This window comes from Stegodyphus dumicola, chromosome 7 (genome assembly GCF_044657685.1).
Source record: "Stegodyphus dumicola isolate Sdum_Otavi_A_Nest chromosome 7, ASM4465768v1".
Lineage (NCBI taxonomy): Eukaryota > Metazoa > Arthropoda > Arachnida > Araneae > Eresidae > Stegodyphus > Stegodyphus dumicola.
The window spans coordinates 52,312,121-52,331,367 of record NC_140774.1 but is presented as its reverse complement, the minus strand read 5'-3'; the positions used below and the strand labels follow the sequence as shown (position 1 = coordinate 52,331,367).

The 19,247-nt window shown below is 32.6% G+C and overlaps 1 protein-coding gene across 2 annotated transcripts in view; it reads right to left on the bottom strand.

Annotated features, from left to right (window-relative positions):
* The window catches only part of LOC118194824 (uncharacterized), a 106,349-nt gene that overhangs the window by 83,909 nt on the left and 3,193 nt on the right, over nucleotides 1-19,247 (bottom strand). The gene's annotated exons all lie outside the window — the stretch shown is intronic.

The following is a 19,247-nucleotide window of genomic DNA, read 5'->3' as shown; positions in this document are numbered from 1 at the left end:
ACAGTGTGCATGACATAGCGTTTATATCTCATAGTATGGGTAAGCAGAAAAGCCAAATCAATAGAAAGTTTCAACTAAAACATTTGTTATCAACTCCTATTGTTGTTGTTTAAAAAAAAAAAAAAAAAAAAAAAAAAACATAGTCAGTACAGTACAAAGTCTGAAATACTGGATGTCTAATAACACGATCTGCTAACCACAAACAAATGTTTTTTTTTTTTTTTTAGAATTATTTTTTTCTTCACAAAATACATAATTGGAAAATTCAATATTCGAGAAAAAGCAGGTGAGTGAGATTCCTGTATATCACTTTTCAAACACCTGCTGGCTAGGGACGCACACCATGACCAGTTGTCATTGACGGTGTATCGACATTAGCGTGGTCTACGCTTTCAGCCATTCAGTGATTGTGTATGTGTGGAGGAAAAGCATTTTTCTATTTGACCTAAACAATAAGTAAACCCACATGTTATATTTATTTAGAATATTATGTTGCTCATGCTAGTTTGTTGGTTTATACCTCTTGTTGACATAGCAGCGAGGAAGTTCAGTTTGTTCTGTCTAATAAAAATTACAGTTTTAGTAAAGGATAATGTCTCCGTTTTTTTGCCCCCTCAATCAGCTAACAGATATCGGAGTTTTGTGCGCGCTGAAATGAGGATATTAAGTAGCTTTTTAAAAGCCGATGCAGTGGTAAGACAATCCAAAAATTTTAGAAATATTTTAACCCTTTGCACTCGAAGCCTTTTTCGCTCAGGCGAACCAGCAGTTCTAAACGATTTTCCGCTCATTTGGTGTATTTCTTATAGCAAATTTAAAATAATTTAACGCAGACAATTCAAGAAATCTAATGGTTTTATATCTAAAGATACTTGCAGTCTTGCGGCTCTTTCGCCAGACACAAACAGTATTTTTGTGGTATTGCTTCGGATTATGTGCTACCGTGATCTTTCGCCTTTCGTACACCTCTTATTTCGTTGCAATCTTCCTCCTCTCTATCGTGAAGTGGTCTATGCATAGACGTTGTATCGTTCTTCGTCAAAGAAAAATGAAACTCATCTTCACTTGGACAGATTCCTTCATCGTATTCCATGCTGACTGATGGGCTCCGTAACTTTGAAAATAATATTTATATTGCCGCGACTGTCGAGTTCGAACTAACTCTGAAGACTTATGCATAACTGTAAATATAAAATGCGTATTTAGGCTTAAATATTGGCAGCTGTTTTGTACTAGCAGATTAAATATTGGTAGTTGGGTGTATAGTTGAATACATTCATGAAGCGATATTGTCCAAACTAAACCTAAATAAAAATCGTTACCGCTCGAATTATGCCTTCCAACCGAGTGGTGATTGAATGTCCTCTATCGAGTTACCGCGTCAAATCAAGTGATGACCGAGAGTCACTTCTCGAGTTACTGCATCACATCAAATAGTGACCGAAAGCCACCTTCAGTACAGTGGGTTAATATAAAATCTGATGTATGGACCATTGCGAGAGGGCCGGAAATATTTTTTAAAATGCTTGACATAATTTATAGCCATTTTCGTACCAAATCTCACGATAATGATCAGAGCAGCGATCGAGAGGTTTTTGGATATAACATGAAAAAAAAGTAATTTTTCCGATGAATGGAACATGAGAAGAAATGCTAAATGAAGATGATATAACTGAAGTTTTACATTGCGATGAACAATGCGGAAATGTGAAAATCCGTAGTATGCTTTTAAATCCAGAAAATGTCATCATTTTAATTTAAGTCACATTTCAACTTGAACCAAAATGATGATATTTTAAAGACACATTTCAACTTTACGTAGTACTAATTCAGAAAAAAATCTTTCTTTGTGCAAAATACCTGTTTCTCTAAGAAATATTAATAAAGACTTTTTAATTGTATAAATTCTACATGTCATCTTACCAGATTTAAACCGATGATCTAAAAATCCGGATCTCCGATATCTGAAATCATGCCGACGTCCCGACTATTCCGGGTATCGGAGTTTGTATTATACATAGAATAAAGGGCAGAACAATTTTGTGCACTGGGATCCCGAAGATGGAGTGTAATCACAGGCAAAAAGAAAGAAAACAAATGAAGCCTTCTCGCAAAGATAGAGACAGGGGTAGTTAAGCAGAAGAGTCAATGCTTTTAGGATACGGTGAATCAGTTTCATAGAACATGATATGTTACATGATATTGTGTTAACGTTAAATAAAGCTAAAACGCGAAACAGTTATGAGGGTCATTTTGTTTAATATTGAGCATTTGGTATGATGAACTTACAACAATTGAAGGATTATTTCTAACTAATTCGTAACCCTCATGGCACCTTAAAGCTGTTTATGATAGTTATTGTCTGTAGCTTAATTTAACTGAGAAAACACAATTACACAAACAAGGAAAACTTCATTCCGATTTTATTGGACCTCACCACGTGTAAGAATTTAATTAAAATTATGCACAACAAAATATAGTCAAAATACGAGTCTCCTTGACTTTGTCGAAAATAGTTGAAACACACGATTTAGTTGACTAGAATATAAGTAATTCCTATCAAGGCCACAACACTCGGTGTCGGGCAGCCTAAAATCTAATCGAGATTAACATACCATCTGCGCTAACCTCTGGTAGTCTATTAGCGCAGCCGCGTTTTCTGAATATAAGCCAAACACGGCAGCCGGTTTACCCACCGAAGCATCTACCCTATTGCAAATCATGCGGTCACGATTTCTTCCTTTCAGTCTATGCTAAACCGCTTACCAATCAAATCTGCATAATTATCTGGACTAAGCGAGTACGTGACGAAACGACATAAAGGAGAGGTACAAATCAAAGTTTTAATTGTTTATAAAACTTACATAAAATGTCACAAACTGAGAAAAATATATGAAAAATAAAAAGAGCTAATGCTTTTAATGATGTTTTAGGTTAATATTCGAAAGCTTTGAATTACAAAATAGGGTGAAGTTTGGAGTTCCTATTCTCAAATTTTTTTCAAGAACCGAGGAAGTCCAGAACTCGAATGTTCCATCTTACGTAATAACATTTATATCTGCGTTTTTCAGCTTACTCCAGTGGAGCTGAGAAATAATAACTTGTGGTAATGATTATTGACCTTAATTAATTTGCTTTCATTAAATAATCTTCTGCTTATGGAAGCAAAACTGAATGTTATTCTACGTTTATTTTTATAGAGCTGACACATACCCGTTGTAGATTTATGATTTACACAGCAAAAGAAGGAAGCTTTTTTCGCATAATTAAACTGTTGACAAATGGCTTTACTACAAACAAAAATGTCCTTTTTCACTTGCAAACGATTTCCTGTTTCCTGAAAAGAAATCTTAACTTAAAGGAGTATTATTTTAAGAACGTTTCACAAATTCAGGAAACCTTAAAGACGAAACCGTCTGACGTCTACGAAGTAATCCAGAAGCTATACAAACTTGCCAAAAAATGCATAATTACGGCTTAAAAGGGAACGTATGTAGAAGGTTTAACAATCTTAAAGCTGTTGTCTTCATATATAATCATTTCATATGTGTTAATTCCAAAATTTTGTATATGCGGTAGGTATAAAAAGTCGAAATATACGCATATGAAACGTTAAACAGAAATCTGCATATCGTTAAAACTACCAACAAAATATCTGGTACGAATAAAAAAATAAAAAAGGGGGGGGAAGAAAAATGTATTGTCCTTGAATCCAAACTTCTCTAAAGCCGTCCGTAAGTTTTCAACAGTTACAATGCATACCGCAAATTTCTTGGAATGAAGTTAATGTGAAAAACGGGCAAGAGCAACAGAACTAATATTTAAATAATAGCATCATTTGCAAAACAAAATATGAAAATATACATGTTTTTACATTCTTTTTTGATTTTGTCGTCGATTTAATTTTGAAGAGTTTGAAAGAAACTTCGCACTTAGGTTTCCAGACTTTAAGGTTCACCAAAATTACGTCATATTCCTCCATAAGCTTTTTCTTCCCTCATAAATATAAATATTTCAAAGGTAATAAATGAATACAATTTAGTTCATTCGTAATCGGAGTTTGTGAGTGCATTAAGAATATTTTAATGTTGCCAGTTGCTATTCCTAGCAGTGAGAGAAGCTTGAAGAAATTTAAAATAATAAAATTTATACAATATCTTCACTTGGAAGAACTATCAAACCTGTCTGTTTTCTCTAAATTCTGTAATAAAATAGATTTTGGTTAATTATCGACTATTTTTCTCGTTAAAGGCAAGAAAAATTAAATTAAATAAAAAAAGGGGTGTAATATTACTGCAGTATTTTTTACATTAATTATATTACTATTAATACAATTTAAATGTTATTTGCTACTTATTAAAAAGGAGATTTTTTTTAAGGTTTTACATTCGAAAACTAGAAATCGTCTAATTTTTCTGAACATACAAAAACTAGAACTAAAATTTTAATACGCGGGATATCGTGATTTAAAATTGTTATCTTTTCTGAAAGCAAAACCACACAGATGTATTCATTTGAGTGTAGTGTACTAGGAAACAGATTTATTTTTGCTTCACATGAAAAAATACCTTCTACAGTTCTGCAAGCCATAACTCTACTTTTTGTTTTCATGGCTACAATATAATTACTTTACCTCTGCTAAATTTTTCACACAAAATAATTTCAAAAAGTGCTTCTATTTAATATTTTTTTTTTTTCTATACTAGTGGGAAAGAAAAAAAAGTTAGGTACGAAATATGTATAGACGTAATTTATTCTACATGCGACACTATGAATACCTTTTATTAATTAAAACTAATGCTGCAAATGTTAGTAATTATCAAATGGATTTATTATAAATTAATGTACTTAAAATTATATCAATCAGAAAAAAAAGAAAAATTAAATCAAAGTTGACCATCTGAGTAATTGATCAAAGGTGACAGTCACTACAAGTTCATAGTCAACTGTGTAAAATGGCACAGTATATTTAGTAATTACTAAAATAAAATTGACCGTTGATGACTGGTAACTCGTAAAACCACGGTCAAGTTCACTAGTAATTTAAGATTTGCTAGCTACCGGCGGTTAGTTCATAAGATCGTTTGTTCAGACGACGATTTTGACGTCATTCAGACGACGTCAAGTTTTGTGGTTTAAAAGTCATTAAGTTTATTCACATCTGTTTAACAGATTTAAGCTTTAACCAGTCAGGGAAAGGAAAGTTGCACATACGTAAATATATAGATGACTCAGCGAAACCGTCGACCGATGTTTGTTTCGCTGTGATGAGTGGTTCTTATATCAAATTGGCATAAAGATGAAAAGTTTGAACTTTTAGGCAAAATCCTTAAACCAGTTTTTGTGACGCAGCAAGGTCTAGTTCAGTGTTTCTTAACCTGTGGTTCATGGACCCTTTGGGGTTCCACGGGTCATATTTTGGGGTCCGTCGACTGCTCCTAATTTTTAAAATGTTTGCATCAATATTTAAAAAAAAACTTTTTTTGTCACGGGCAACCTCTGTAAGCCGTCTGTCTGCCATTTCCCAATAATAGAGACCTGAGTACGAGGAAAAGAACATTCGCAAACCATATAAAATTTGAAATTTTTAGAAACACAAAGTAGCCTTTGAATTTTATTTCACTTGGAAATAAAGTGACATTAAAATCAGTTCCGCAAAGTTCTTGCAAATTTTTAAAACAAAATATTTGTTTTACTTTTTCATAAGTTGTAATTAAAGTTTTTTTTTTTCAAGTCTTTTTTTTTTTTGTGTGTGTGTGTCTTAATGTTTGTCCTTAATATTTCATTTGATTTTTTTGTAGCCCAAAATGTCCAAAAAAAGGAAATATGATGAAAATTATGTAAAATATGGATTCTGCTTCATGAAGGAATCGGACGGTGTTGAAAAGCCACAATACTTTCTGTGTGGAAAAGTTTGGCAAATGCCAGTATGAAACCGGTAAAATTGATAGAGCATCTCAAATCATCCTGAAAATGCATCTAAAGATCTAGAATTTTTTACAAAGAAGAAAGCACAGTTTTCGAAATCTGGAACATTAACCAAACTTGGATTTGGTATTTCACAAAAACCTTTGGTTGAGGCATCTTTCAGAGTTGCATATCGTATTGCCAAAAGTAAGAAACCGCATACTATTGGAGAGACATTAATTAAGCCATGTGCGCTGGAAATGGTTGAATTAGTTTGTGGACTGGAACAGAGAAAAAACTTGAGGCTATTCCATTGTCCAAGGATGTGATACATTCAAGAATAGTTAAAATTTCTTGCAATATCTTGAAACAGATCATCGATGAATTGAAAGCATCGCCATTTCCCTTTAGTATGCAACTGGATGAAACTACAAACATCTCGAATTGTAGTCAACTTCTTGTTTCTGTTCGTTACGTGTCTGCTGATACTATCAAAGAAGAATTCTTATTTTGTGAGCCTCTTTTGCAAACTACAAAGGCAGTTGTTGTTCTAGCGGTTTTAAATGTTTTCTTTTCCAAACGCGACTTCGACTGGAAACAAAACCTTCATTCACTTTGTACGGATGGAGCACCTGCGATGCTTGGCAATAAATCTGCTTTTGCCCATTTGGTAAAAAAAGAGGCTCCTAATGTTATTGTTACACATTGTTTTTTACATAGGCATGCACTGCCTACAAAAACTCTTCCAACCAGCTTAAAAGAAGCATTGTCAATAGTTATTAAAACTGTGAATTTTATTAGAAGTAGAGCTCTTAATCATCGCCTTATTAAAACACTGTGTTAAGAAATGAACGCAGAACATGAGGTACTTCTGAACGCTGGAATTGCGCTGGCTGTCACGAGGGCAGGTTTACAAACGAATTTTCACGTTGAAGACAGAAGTATCACTTTTTTTAGAAGAAAACGATAACTCACTCTTCGAATATTTCAAGAAAAAAGATTTTATATGTAACTTGGTTTACCTGGCAGACATTTTTAACCACATGAACGCTATATGTCTTTCAATTCAAGGGCCTGATACAACAATTATGGATGCCACTGAGAAACTACAGGCATTTTTATTGAAAATGTCACTTTGGAAAATTGGAATTCAAAATGGGATATATGCAAACTTTCAAATGTTGGACGAAGTACTTTTTGAAAATGGATCTCGGAAAGAAAGTTTGTTATTAAATAACTTGAAAAATGAAATCTGTGAACACCTGGAAGTACTTTAAGTTTCATTTGAAAAATATTTCAATTCGGATGGAATAAATATAAAAGATGAGTTGTGGATTCGTAATCCTTTTCTTTGTGATATTGACTGTATCGATGACATGAACCTTGCCAAAGATGAGCTAATTGATTTGAAAACAAAGTCCTTGTTAAAAATGGATTTCGATTCTAAAACTCTTGGAGAGTTTCGGTCTTCTTTAAGAAAAGCCTACCCATTGCTTGTAAAACGAGATATGGCAGCCATTATTCCGTTTGCTACAGTATATCTTTTCGAAGCGGGATTTTCTACACTTGTCACAATAAAAACAAAACATCGAAATAGACTGAATGTCGAACATGATATGCGCGTTGCTTTGTCGAAAACCATCCCTCAATTCAATCTGTTAATCAAGGAAAAGCAGCAACAGCCTTCACATTAAAAATTTTAATTTCTTCAAATTTTTTATACTATTGAAATAAAAATATTAAAATAATTAAATAATAAAACAGAATATATTTTGTAATAAATGATGTTTAAGCAATTTTTTTTTTCACAGAGGGGTCCGTGACATATTTAAAATTTTTAAAGTGGTTCATTGTGCCAAGAAGGTTAAGAAACACTGGTCTAGTTGCTTAGCAACAAAGCTGAGCTTAAATATCTAATGACTTTAAAGCTACGGTGTGAACAAAAATTACGATAGCAGTTGTTACGGCAAATTTAGGTAGATTATTAAAATAAATTTAAAACAACCGAAGCACACCAATGATCTACTAACTAAGCCACTGTAGGGCCATGCAATATTTCACGCGTAGGCAGTACATGTCAAGATGCATCGAAGATAAAAGCTTGGTAGCGTAACGTAAGGAATTCTTCACAAATATTCCATATGTTTCACATATCAGCAATTGAAAGCATATGTAAATAAAATAGCAAGCAGCTGAATTTTATAGTAGTATAATTTTTTCGTAGTTTGGAAGAGAACAAGAATTCAGAAAATTGCCGGATCCTAATATTTATTCATTGTACTAACATTATCTATGTACATAACAACTGAGAACTTTTCCTGTATTATGTAAATTTAGTTTCCTATATTTCTGATATTCTATTGTATATAAAATTCCCATTTCTTCATGTGTCAAATAATTTTACGTCAGTAAATTGCGAGACAGTGGATTAGAGTAAGAAAATAAATGGAACTTAAATCAAATTCTTTTCAAGCTAAATGTAACGTATTTCATGTTCGCGCAGTCAGAAAGGACCATCAAAAATAAGGTAAAGCAACAAAGCGTTGTAATGTATTCATATTTTTGTTTGAAGACAGTATCCGATTTTAAACTTATTCAGGGGCAATATTTCCAATCTCAATGAGCTGACAAAATTTTACATTTCGAACCCTGTATCCAACTATTTGTTTTTATTAATTCTATTTTCAACATGTTACCAGAGCTACAGTCAGAGAGGTAAATTTAAAATCAACAGAGAAAGATTCATATGAAATATGAAGATTAGGGGTGTGACATTCAAATCTTATGAAATCTTGAAAAAAATTCGAGATTCGAAAACTTGAATCTTTGTGCACTTTTTTTTCATTCCACACTTTCGCATCCTAACCTGAGAAAAAAAATTAAACATTTTAACTTAAATCTTTAAAAAAATTAGTTTTATTGACATTCATTGGAGGCGTGCATTAAAAGAAAGTGCATAGTTGTAGCAATTTCAAGGGACTTGAAACATCAAAACCACCTTGTTGTTGTCTTGATGGCCACACATAATTTGTTGCATAGAATTTGTGTTTCATATTGTGTTAATTGAAAAAACTATACCTTATACTCATGGAGAAGATTTTTCATACTTAAAAAGTCCAAAGCTTAATTTTACTTACTTAAGTTTTTCAAAGCTTAGTGAGTCGGAAATGAAAAAAGGAAATTTGTCTGAAATTCGGAGACACATGTAAGATAGGTAAGACTTTCATAAAACTTTCATAAAATAGTGATGAACTAGCTACCTTAAGATCTTTAGTGATATACTGAGATTTCTGAGAAATAGTGGTTCAAGTAGAGCTCCTGGATATGAAAAACATTTGAACAGCAGTAAGCTGAGATGCACAGCGTTTTTAAAAATTCACTTTCTCCATTCCTACCTAGACTTTTTCCATAAGAGCGCAGGAACTGGTGGTTATGAAAAAAGGAGGAGACTCCGTTCAAATATTTAGAAAATAAAGCAGAAGATCAGAATAGATGGATCGTTGACACGATAAGCGATTACTACTTTTTTATAGTAGAGAAAGTCAAAGCAAAATAAATAAATAGTTGCAACTGATAGAATTATTACTCATTATTCGAAAACTTTTTATATTGACATTTTGTTTACTATGTATACCATATATTGTACACTATTAATTCTGCTGCTTTTATTGTAAGCTTTTGATTAGTTCATTATGGCGTTTCTCGCTTATCACTATTGTCAAACTTTTGACATTCACTTTTTAACATGAGCTATCGAGTTCAAATTTTGCATACACAGTCTTTCTGGAAACAGTACAATGAATGCAGCGAAACAATTTTTTCAAATTTCGATTCTGATTTTGATTTTTTTCCGATGTTAAACGATTTTTTGCACATTTGTTTTTAACGAACGAACTAAAAATCTCAGTATTTTACTGTTTACAGCATCGGATAGAGAAAATAAGTAAAGAAAGAAAGAAAGAAAAAGTTTGCACTTGATTTTAATGTTATTTCTCTCTCTCTCTCTCTTCTTTTTTTTTTTTTTTTTTTTTTTTTTTTTGTGTGTGTGTGTGTGGGGGGGGCAAAATCGCCTGGATTTGTTTCCATTTGTTAGCGTTTGATGTAAACTATAGTTGAAAGTAAAATAATAATTATTCAGTGTTGAAAAATGATTTTTCATTGAATAATTTGATTGATTAACGTGTCTAAAAAGATGAAAATAAAAAATAAAAGAATTTTTTGCAAAATAAGGTCTTATTTAAAAAACACAAAATTGATTAATGAACTAAAAGTTGAAAAGTAATTTTTCATAAACCGTTTAATGAGAGCAAGAGATTAAATAATTCTCTTTAGAAACTTTTTTTTACAGTTTTATATCATGAACAAAAGCCTGGGCGCCTGATTAACGAAATCTAATAATTGGATTCCTTTATCAGAAGTATAAGCCATTCATTTTCAACGGCATCCCACGCTTTTCTTTTACACTATGTAAAATTATAGATGAGTTTTGTAAAGAGACTTACTTAATCTCTTGTTGCCATTAAATTTTACATGAAAAATTATTTTACTACTTTACGAATAAAAGCCTATTGCATAAAAAATTTATTTATATACTTTATGATGAGGTCAACTTTTGCATTTGTTATTTAATACAGTAAAAGATTATTTACTTTAGATTCGAAATTTTTAAACGTAAATTAGAGTCAAAGATAGTTTGTCAAAAGTGGTATTATTTTATTTAGTGTTACGTTTTGTGCTAAGTAAAATAACTGTGAGTCAGGTTTTATAATTCTATAAATATATTAGTGACATACGAAAAATTATATTTAAAAAAATAAAAATGTTTCATCTCTTTTGAAAAATCCACGTCATTATTATCACATGAAAATTTTACCGATTACGAAACTTTAAACTTTGCTGTTATAACCAGCTAGCTGCTGGTTCGAATCTTGGTCAGCGCACAGTCGTTTTCTACATCAAGTACAAGCTTAGGTATAACGAATTGTTTTCTTTCATGTGGCAAACAGAAAACATTTGCAGACTATTTCTGTCCCCCCCCCCAAACAGTTCCATAACTACATGGATCAGCAGTAGCAAAATTCATGCCGACGATTTACAAAAATCTATGAATATCTGCAGAATTCCAGACATTTTCCATGATGTATCTTGAAAGGAATTGTAAAATATCGGGATGCGCATAACCCTAACATAATGGACACCTAGCGCTTCTTTCTAATTGGAGAAATTATTTTAAACCTTTTAACTGCACAAAAATCGGGGATGTGTGGGTATTCTGAGACGCATTTATCGAACAAAGCCATCAAAAACTCTTATCAACCGGCATAACAAACACAGTCCCAAAACCTGTGGGAATGATGATATCTTCAAGGTCATAGTTAAAATTGCGTAATCTATGTCATTCTACGTTTAACAAAACAGAGAAATTCAAAAGTTAATAAATAAAATAAAGGGAAAGAAAAAATTTCAGAGCGTTAACCGTTTTGAATGACAATTTTGCTCCAACACGTGCTTTACAAGCTCACGTGGCAAACTTGAATTTTCAGTGACGCATATTTTGAATATTACGTAATACAAGACCACGCATCATTTCCTGCTGCGAATATCTGGTACACCAACTGTCCAAACGTCAGTCCTGATTTTATCAAAGTTATTTGCCTCATTTGCATGCGAAAAATGTACGAGACTGCGTTGTTTTCTGAAGTGAAAATAATTGGTTAATCTTTTGAGCAAAACTTATAACTCGTAACGTCTTTGTTTGCTTTATTCGTCACTTCTCAGTTGTTTGGATGTTTTTATAGTCATCATTGTAATCGTTCGGATAGGTAAAGTGATTTGTAGTTTAAATAAATGCCCGATTATATAAGGTATTCCAAAAAGATGGCTACAGGCTTTACTGATATTTAAAAATTTTTAATAGACAATAAGGTAGTAAGGTATTTCTCCCGCCTTCTTAGCATGCCTTCGTAGTGAAGTGGTCAGCACGCTCGGCGCGTATTCTATAGGCCCGTACTTCGAGTCCCGGCGAAGGCGTTGCTCATTTTTCATCTCTCCTGCTTCGGAATAACCTAATGTCTCTACAGAATCATCAAAACTTTTGAACTGTTACGTTACGTTATGTCAAGTTACTTACTTACTTACTTACCACCAGCTGAGTTGCTGTACCGCCTGTTATATGACTATCAGCATTTTACTCAGCATTCTACGATATCATGAATTAATCATACTCGCGTTTTACTCGCGTTGCAAGCCTTCACCAAGTAACTGTCAACCCGTAGTTACCAGTATCCTTTGGTTTAATTTTAATTATCGTTTTAAACTTGCCACAGTACTCTATACCTGCTCATCGGTAACCGTCAACCTATAGGTTCACAATGAACTGTAGCCGTGATCTTCGATTTAATTTTAGTATTAGAAATGCCCTTAACGATATCCTTTCTAAATTTTTGGATTGACGTTTCCATGCACTTATCATGAAGATTATGGATGCCGTATGGTCCTAAGCTTCGATAAGTCGTATAGATGCATCCGTACGACTTGTCAAATGTTGCCTATATTAAGCTTATTTTCACGTTGCCTCGCGAATAGACGATCCTTAAAGTATTATTTGGCATACCATAAAGTCTTTAATTTATCTTCCAATTTCGTCTATCTGTAGATGTTTGTGCTTGGAGCGATTTTAAAATGAATAGATGTAATTTTTGAACTGTTATACCATACCTTATGTCAGACCATTAACTTCTGCATATTCGTGACAAGTGGTCACTTTTTGCTTAGTTTTAGTTTAATATCTTTTTTAATTAACATAATTTCGAATTATTTAATTTATGATATACCCAGCTGATTTTTATAAAAAATCCTACATTTATTGACTTAATGAAATATATTTTCTATTGCCGTATATTACGTACTCGACACAGAATTCTCCTATACGTTTAGATTTCATCCCAAGCGTAATTTCCAACTAGAAAGTTTTTCAAGATAAGATACTGGAAGGAGGAAAATTTGGAACATTAATGGGGAACAGGTTCTGTAAGTATAAAATTTAATTTTATGCATTGTTCTCATAGATAAAAATTCCAGATCAGAAGAAAATTTGTTACTCACTGATAAGGCAAACGCTTTTATACCCAAGATTACACGCTTCATGCTTTTATACCCAAGATTCACTAAGATTTCCTAGAACAACTCCGCTGACATAAATCCCATCATTCTCTTTCTAATTTGTTTTTTCTAAAAACAATTGAGTAATCTGAATATTTATACCTCTTCTATTTTGAAAGCGTTCTTAAAAATACTATATCAAGCTTCATTTTAGAAAAATAGATTGTTTCCTATTCCAAAATGACATTTTTAAACAGAAAAATTATCCTTTAAATAAAGTAATTATCGTAGTCCAATTGCAAATCTATTGTTACAACTAATTTAGTTATCAAACGCTATAAACTACAGTATCCATACACAGAGAAGAAAAAACAAAAGTAATATGATCGAAGATATTATTTTCATGATCGTCAAAGACTGATGAGTGAATTTGAACTTCAATATATCTCGAAAAACTGGAGTATTTTTATTCATTTACCTACCATAAGTTTATTTATTTTCTAATGCAACTAAATTTCTTTCTACTCTTGCAGCTTATGCAAATAGAGTTTCTGGTCTTTTTGCAAAAGCGTTCTGGGCCCCCTTCCCCATGATTTCCAATGACGGTTTGACACTTGCGCTGTATCTTATTCGGCGAACAGGTTGCAAGGATCTGGTTGGGCATATGCGTGTATAAATCACGTCTAATACAAATGCATATAAGAAAACGTTTTCAGAAACAATATTTATGAAAAGCTAAAGAAGGCTTCACCCTGTCTGGGAAGCTCCTAGGCGATATTCCTGTCGAGAACTGATATACATCGTACAATTTCTCATGTATGAAAAACCTTTTAAAGCTCTTAAAATTTGACGTAAATATAGTCATTCGATATTTTTAAGGACATCAGGTCGTAACTCTTCATTTTTTTCGGAAAACATGCAGTGCTTATGCAAAATAATTGATTTTCGTCTATCGCCTTTAAATTTTCTCTGAGTTGGAAGGTGAATGTCTACGTATCTCCACACTAAATCCAATAACAAGACCCTTCAATGAAAGGCCCGCAGGTGATGAGAGTATTAAATCAATTTTCGCGATACCGACCGTTCGTTATATTGTATCCTTTTTCTGTGTGGTTCGATAGGACACAGTTACAACGATTGTTAAATATCTTATAAATTACAATGAATAAGATTTTATTATCAGTATACAGTTTTTATTTACGAGAAAATTTAATATATGGCGATAATGCAAAATCACTTCCAGAAAACAAGAGTTCTAGCAAAGAAATTCCTGGCGTTTTCTTTGAAGTTCTTTGGTTCTAGTGAACAACAAACAGTCTTGATCATCCGTACCTTCACACTAACCAGCTTGTTACTTTCAGTTACTCGTACTAACGATCTTCATCGGTGCTGATTTGAAAGTACTCGTCTGGCAAGGAATCAAAGCAATAATGTGAAGAGTTTTTATCGTTTTGTAATCAAATTTGCTTTCAGCGGTAGTTTTGACGCACAGTGGTACAGCTTGTTTTCTATATATATCTAAGCTTGCTTTTTATCGTATTGTGTTCATATATTACAGAAGCCATTTTTTAAGTGTAAATGAAACAATTTACACTTTATGCAACTATTGTAATGCAAATGTAATAATTTAACTAAACCATTTTGTTTAAAGCAGCGTTTCTTAAACTGCGGGTCGCAAAGCCCCAGGGTTCGCGGGACTTGCAGCAGGAGGTCGCCAAAAATTTAGCAGTTTTGTTATTTCTTTAACTTATTATAATAATTTACCAATTACCAAATATTTTTACACAATGTATCTGAAAATAGATAAAAATAAGACAATACAGGCAAAGAAAAAAGGAAAACGTTTCGACGCATTATTTTTATAATAATATAAACGTTCATTTTCCTTTTTTTAGGCTTCCTAACATCCTGTAACTGGCCATCTTAAGAGATTTTGAACTCTACGTTTTGTGTATGCTAATGTTATCTGCATCAAGAATTTAATTTAAGATGGATAAATTTTATAGTAATATATAGATTGCAAGCCATAATATATATATATATTTCTGCTTTTAAGTTTAGTCAAATAATTATCTGATTTTTAATTTTAATCAAAGTTAAATATTTAGTGTCTGTAGTGGTACTTATTTTAATTTAAGAAGTGGAAAAAGTTATTTTCATGACTTTTCTAATGCAATAATAATATATTTTTAATATCCCCTTTCCTCCACGATAAATGGGCTGGTAAAGTATAACATTTTCTCCTCTATGAAACAATGGGCAACGTTTCTTCGCTTAACGCCATTTCAGCATCTCTCGCAGAAATGCTTCGTTTCCACAAGACGAGGAAAGCCTGTTAAACCCGTAATCATCTTTCTAATACCTTGTACTAATAACGATGGTATTGCCAACAGTTAACCACGGTTTTCCTTAACAGCTACAAGGTATTTCTCCCGCCTTCCTAGCGTGCCTTCGTGGTGTAGTGGTCGGCACACGGAGCCGGTATTTCAGAAGACCGTGGTTCGATTCCCGGCGAAGGTAATTGTATATTTTTATCTTGCCTGCTTCCAAAAATCCTAATGTCTCTACACAGCAACGCCTGTTTGGTCACATTACCAGAGGATATATAAGTTGTACTATATTGCACTGTCGCTGCTTTTTTAAAAATACATACAGATCTTGATTTCGCGTATTTTTCATAAAGCTAATGTTTTACTTATTGAAAATGGTGTAGAAAAAAAAACGCTAAGGTTTCTCGATATTAATTCTTACGAAATACCTTGATTTGTCACTAAGCGATCGCTATTTTAGCAGATAGAGCTAATATTTCAGTATTTAGCATATATGTTTTGAATAACGTGATATTTTTCTCGAAAAAATTCATGCTACATAGTCCAGTTATTTTTGCTGTAAGTACTCTAAAAGTAAAAACGAAATAGAATTGATAATTAATTATTGGTACATATAAAAATTGAAATCTAACAAGAAATTGCGAATCTGGTGTATCGCTGCTCTTCCTCCTCGACGGCGGCATTCATACCCATCTTTATTCGCAACATCTTGTTAGACTGAATCAGAATCACAATGAACTCTTCAAGGCATTAGCAACACTAGTTTTCTTAAATTTCTTTTAAATTATCGTCAAAACTAATTTCCATGTTTTTGTGAACTATTTACATATCTTTTTAAAAGACGATCATTATTTTAGAAATCCGGGCGTCAAACTGTAGTTATACTCTAATCTCCAAGCATCCATTCTCTGGAAGACAATCGAATTCCATCTTTGAAAGATTTACTAACTGAGACATAAAGTGGATGTAAGACTGAAATCGGGTCTTCAGGAACTTTTTCATTCATTTTTCTTGCACAAATTACTCATTTCTCTGCCTAATGTTTCTAGTCTTGGATTTTTCATGAGACATATGTGCTTCGATATTGAACATTAAGGGCTTTCTTGGAAGAGACTTTCCAAAACTCATGGATCGCTATGTTCATTATTTTATCTTATATTGCCATGCATAGTATATCATTCATGCAATTTGACAAGTGTTACCACTGCATGAAAACATGAGATAGCTAATTTGTCTTGAACATGGCCTCACGTAACAGCCAGTTCTCAGAGGTTCTAGTATCAAAGGCCTTTGCCAAAGCATACGCTGCTTAATTTATCTTTCAAATTTAACGAGTTTATTATTGTTTAACAAACTGAATGTTTAAAAGTAATAAATGCACTTTTTAGTAATTTAAGTATCTGTTTAATTTTTGAAAAGTAAATCTGGTTTATTTAATTTAAATTACATTTAATTTCTGATATATTGAATTGCTAATTAGGAACATCTCTAATTTTTACAATTAATAAAACTGTCTATATTACGTACTTCGGAATGGAGTCATTTAATTTGATCTTTACATTTTTCCCGCAAATATCGCATCAAAATAAGGATGCGAAAATTATACCCGAAGCTATGATTCTTATTAGAAAATGGCACATATTCTGTGGTGTTAAACTGCAGTTTGCCTTCTACATCTAATAACTGAAAGCTTACGCAATTAGAAGAAGCAAATTCCAGCGAAAGGGCTAGGTGCATGGGCGTTTTCGCGGTTTTCTCATGTGTATCGTGTATACGAACCAGTTTCAGTAGAAAATCCTCCACGAAAGCATCCCTTCTTTTAAGCAAATATCCCTCGAGAGCTTTAAATAAATCAAACCCTTTGGCTTTAGAAATTATTTAAAAGGCCCAACGCATAGACTTCGAGTAAATATGGGTTGGTGTTTTGTATGGATAAGGTATACTTAAAGTGAACTCCATGAAATCATTTACTCCGGCCAGAGAAATAATGCCATTAATTACATTAATTATAGGAAGTTAATAAATTAAATGTCTTATTTGTTTTAAAATGTGTCACCTTAGACGAAATATAAATAGCCGTTTTCCATCAACGCGTAAAATTCCACGCACCCAAAACGTTGACGTAACGAACTCAAAGAAGCGCGCGCCTCTTATTATCATTTTTAATAACAAATGGGCGCCGCATTTACAGGTACGGTTACGGAGAAGTTGGTATCTGTGGCTGTTTATCTTGGCTAAGTCAAAGGAAGTTTCGAGTTGAAGGCCATTATTGTATTTTTACTCCGCAGTCGCTCCAAGGTCAATAGCCAACTGCGTATGTGATGCTGTGAGGATATTTCTGAGCTTCCAGCGGTTATATAATATCCTGCGACGTACATGTAACCCGCATTCTATCATAAACAGCGCATCTCCCCCCACCCGGTATCTTCATAACCGAAACTGTACAGGAAAGTAATGTTCATTTCGGTTTCGAAAATCAAGCGTTTCCATTTTTTTTTTTCAAAATTCAACCCTATTATAAACAAAACATATTTTAAAAAAGTGCTAAATAACACAATTTTGGTTAAACGCTCTAAAAATTTAAGAGTATTTCTTTCAGCATCTTATTATTCTTGATAATTAAGACAAAATAGTGAGACTTTCTAAGAGCGGCTAATTTTAAATCACTATTATCGGGCAGAAATTTAAATGAATTGAATATATGAGATTACACATTAATTACACTTAATTTAAACACTGAGTGACTTTATCAGTTTGGCAGACGGATTTTTCGTTCCATCCTAACTTAAAACACGTTGATTATGACAAATATACAAAAATAAATAAAATATTTATTGGCATATCAGTTTGGTGGTTATAGAAAACTCAATTATTTACAACTTAAATATTAATACTAAGAATTCGACACCTACGTTAGCATATCTTGTTCCACAAACTATTAGTGAAAAGCTAACTCACCAATTAGTGCTAGCAAGCTGAATCGGTATTTCAGCGTTCGGGCCTCAGTTGCCGAAATTCTGTCCATAAACTTAGCTTTTTACTTGTTATTTAAACTCAATTAACATTTGCCGGTGGAGTAGACAAAGCGGCAGAAGCGCAGGAAAGATTCAACTTCAGAAATAATATTTTAGTTAGAATAAACCATGTAGATTTAATCCAAATATTTATGTCATTTCAGTACTATAATTTTTCCTGTTCTTTAAAATTCCGTTAATGTTCTAATACATTTCATATATAAGCACATCCAAAGAATTTATTTTTAGCCATGCATGCTCAAGAATAGTACTTTGAAAGAAAAAAAAAATGCTTTAATGCGCGTAATTAAAAGTGTGAAATTCAATTTTTTAAAGTTTTAAATAGTTTGTTATTTTTTAAATTTTATTTTACACATTTTTTAGCATAAAGAAGGTGGAAAAGTAATAAAAAAATGTCCATCCTTAAACATAGGAAGTTTATTCTTTCTAATTAGCCTAGAAAGGGAGTACTTGTATTGTCATTTTTAAAGGCCTAACGATCAATCCGATGGCGTAAATTTGCGTTCAATTCATTTACTTTCTGTTTGATTTAGAAATCTCATTTTATCATCACTTGAAATCATACAGATGCGAGCAATGAAGGGTTAGATATTTTAATTTTAAAATACGTCATTAGCAACAACTGTATGACAGAGAACGGTTTTCAGGAAACCTTCAGACTTGGGTAAGTTACTTTAGGACTACACTCTTAGACAAAAAAAAAAAAAAAAAAAAAACGACGCACCAAGAAGGAGTTATCCGAATGGGACGAAAATCGGCAGAAGTGATGTACATGTACAGAAAAATAAATGATGACAGTTTGAGTAAAATTTGATGATTTATTGAAGTGATAGATAGAGCTTCACAAAGTGAAAAAGTCAGTAACGCGTTTGTC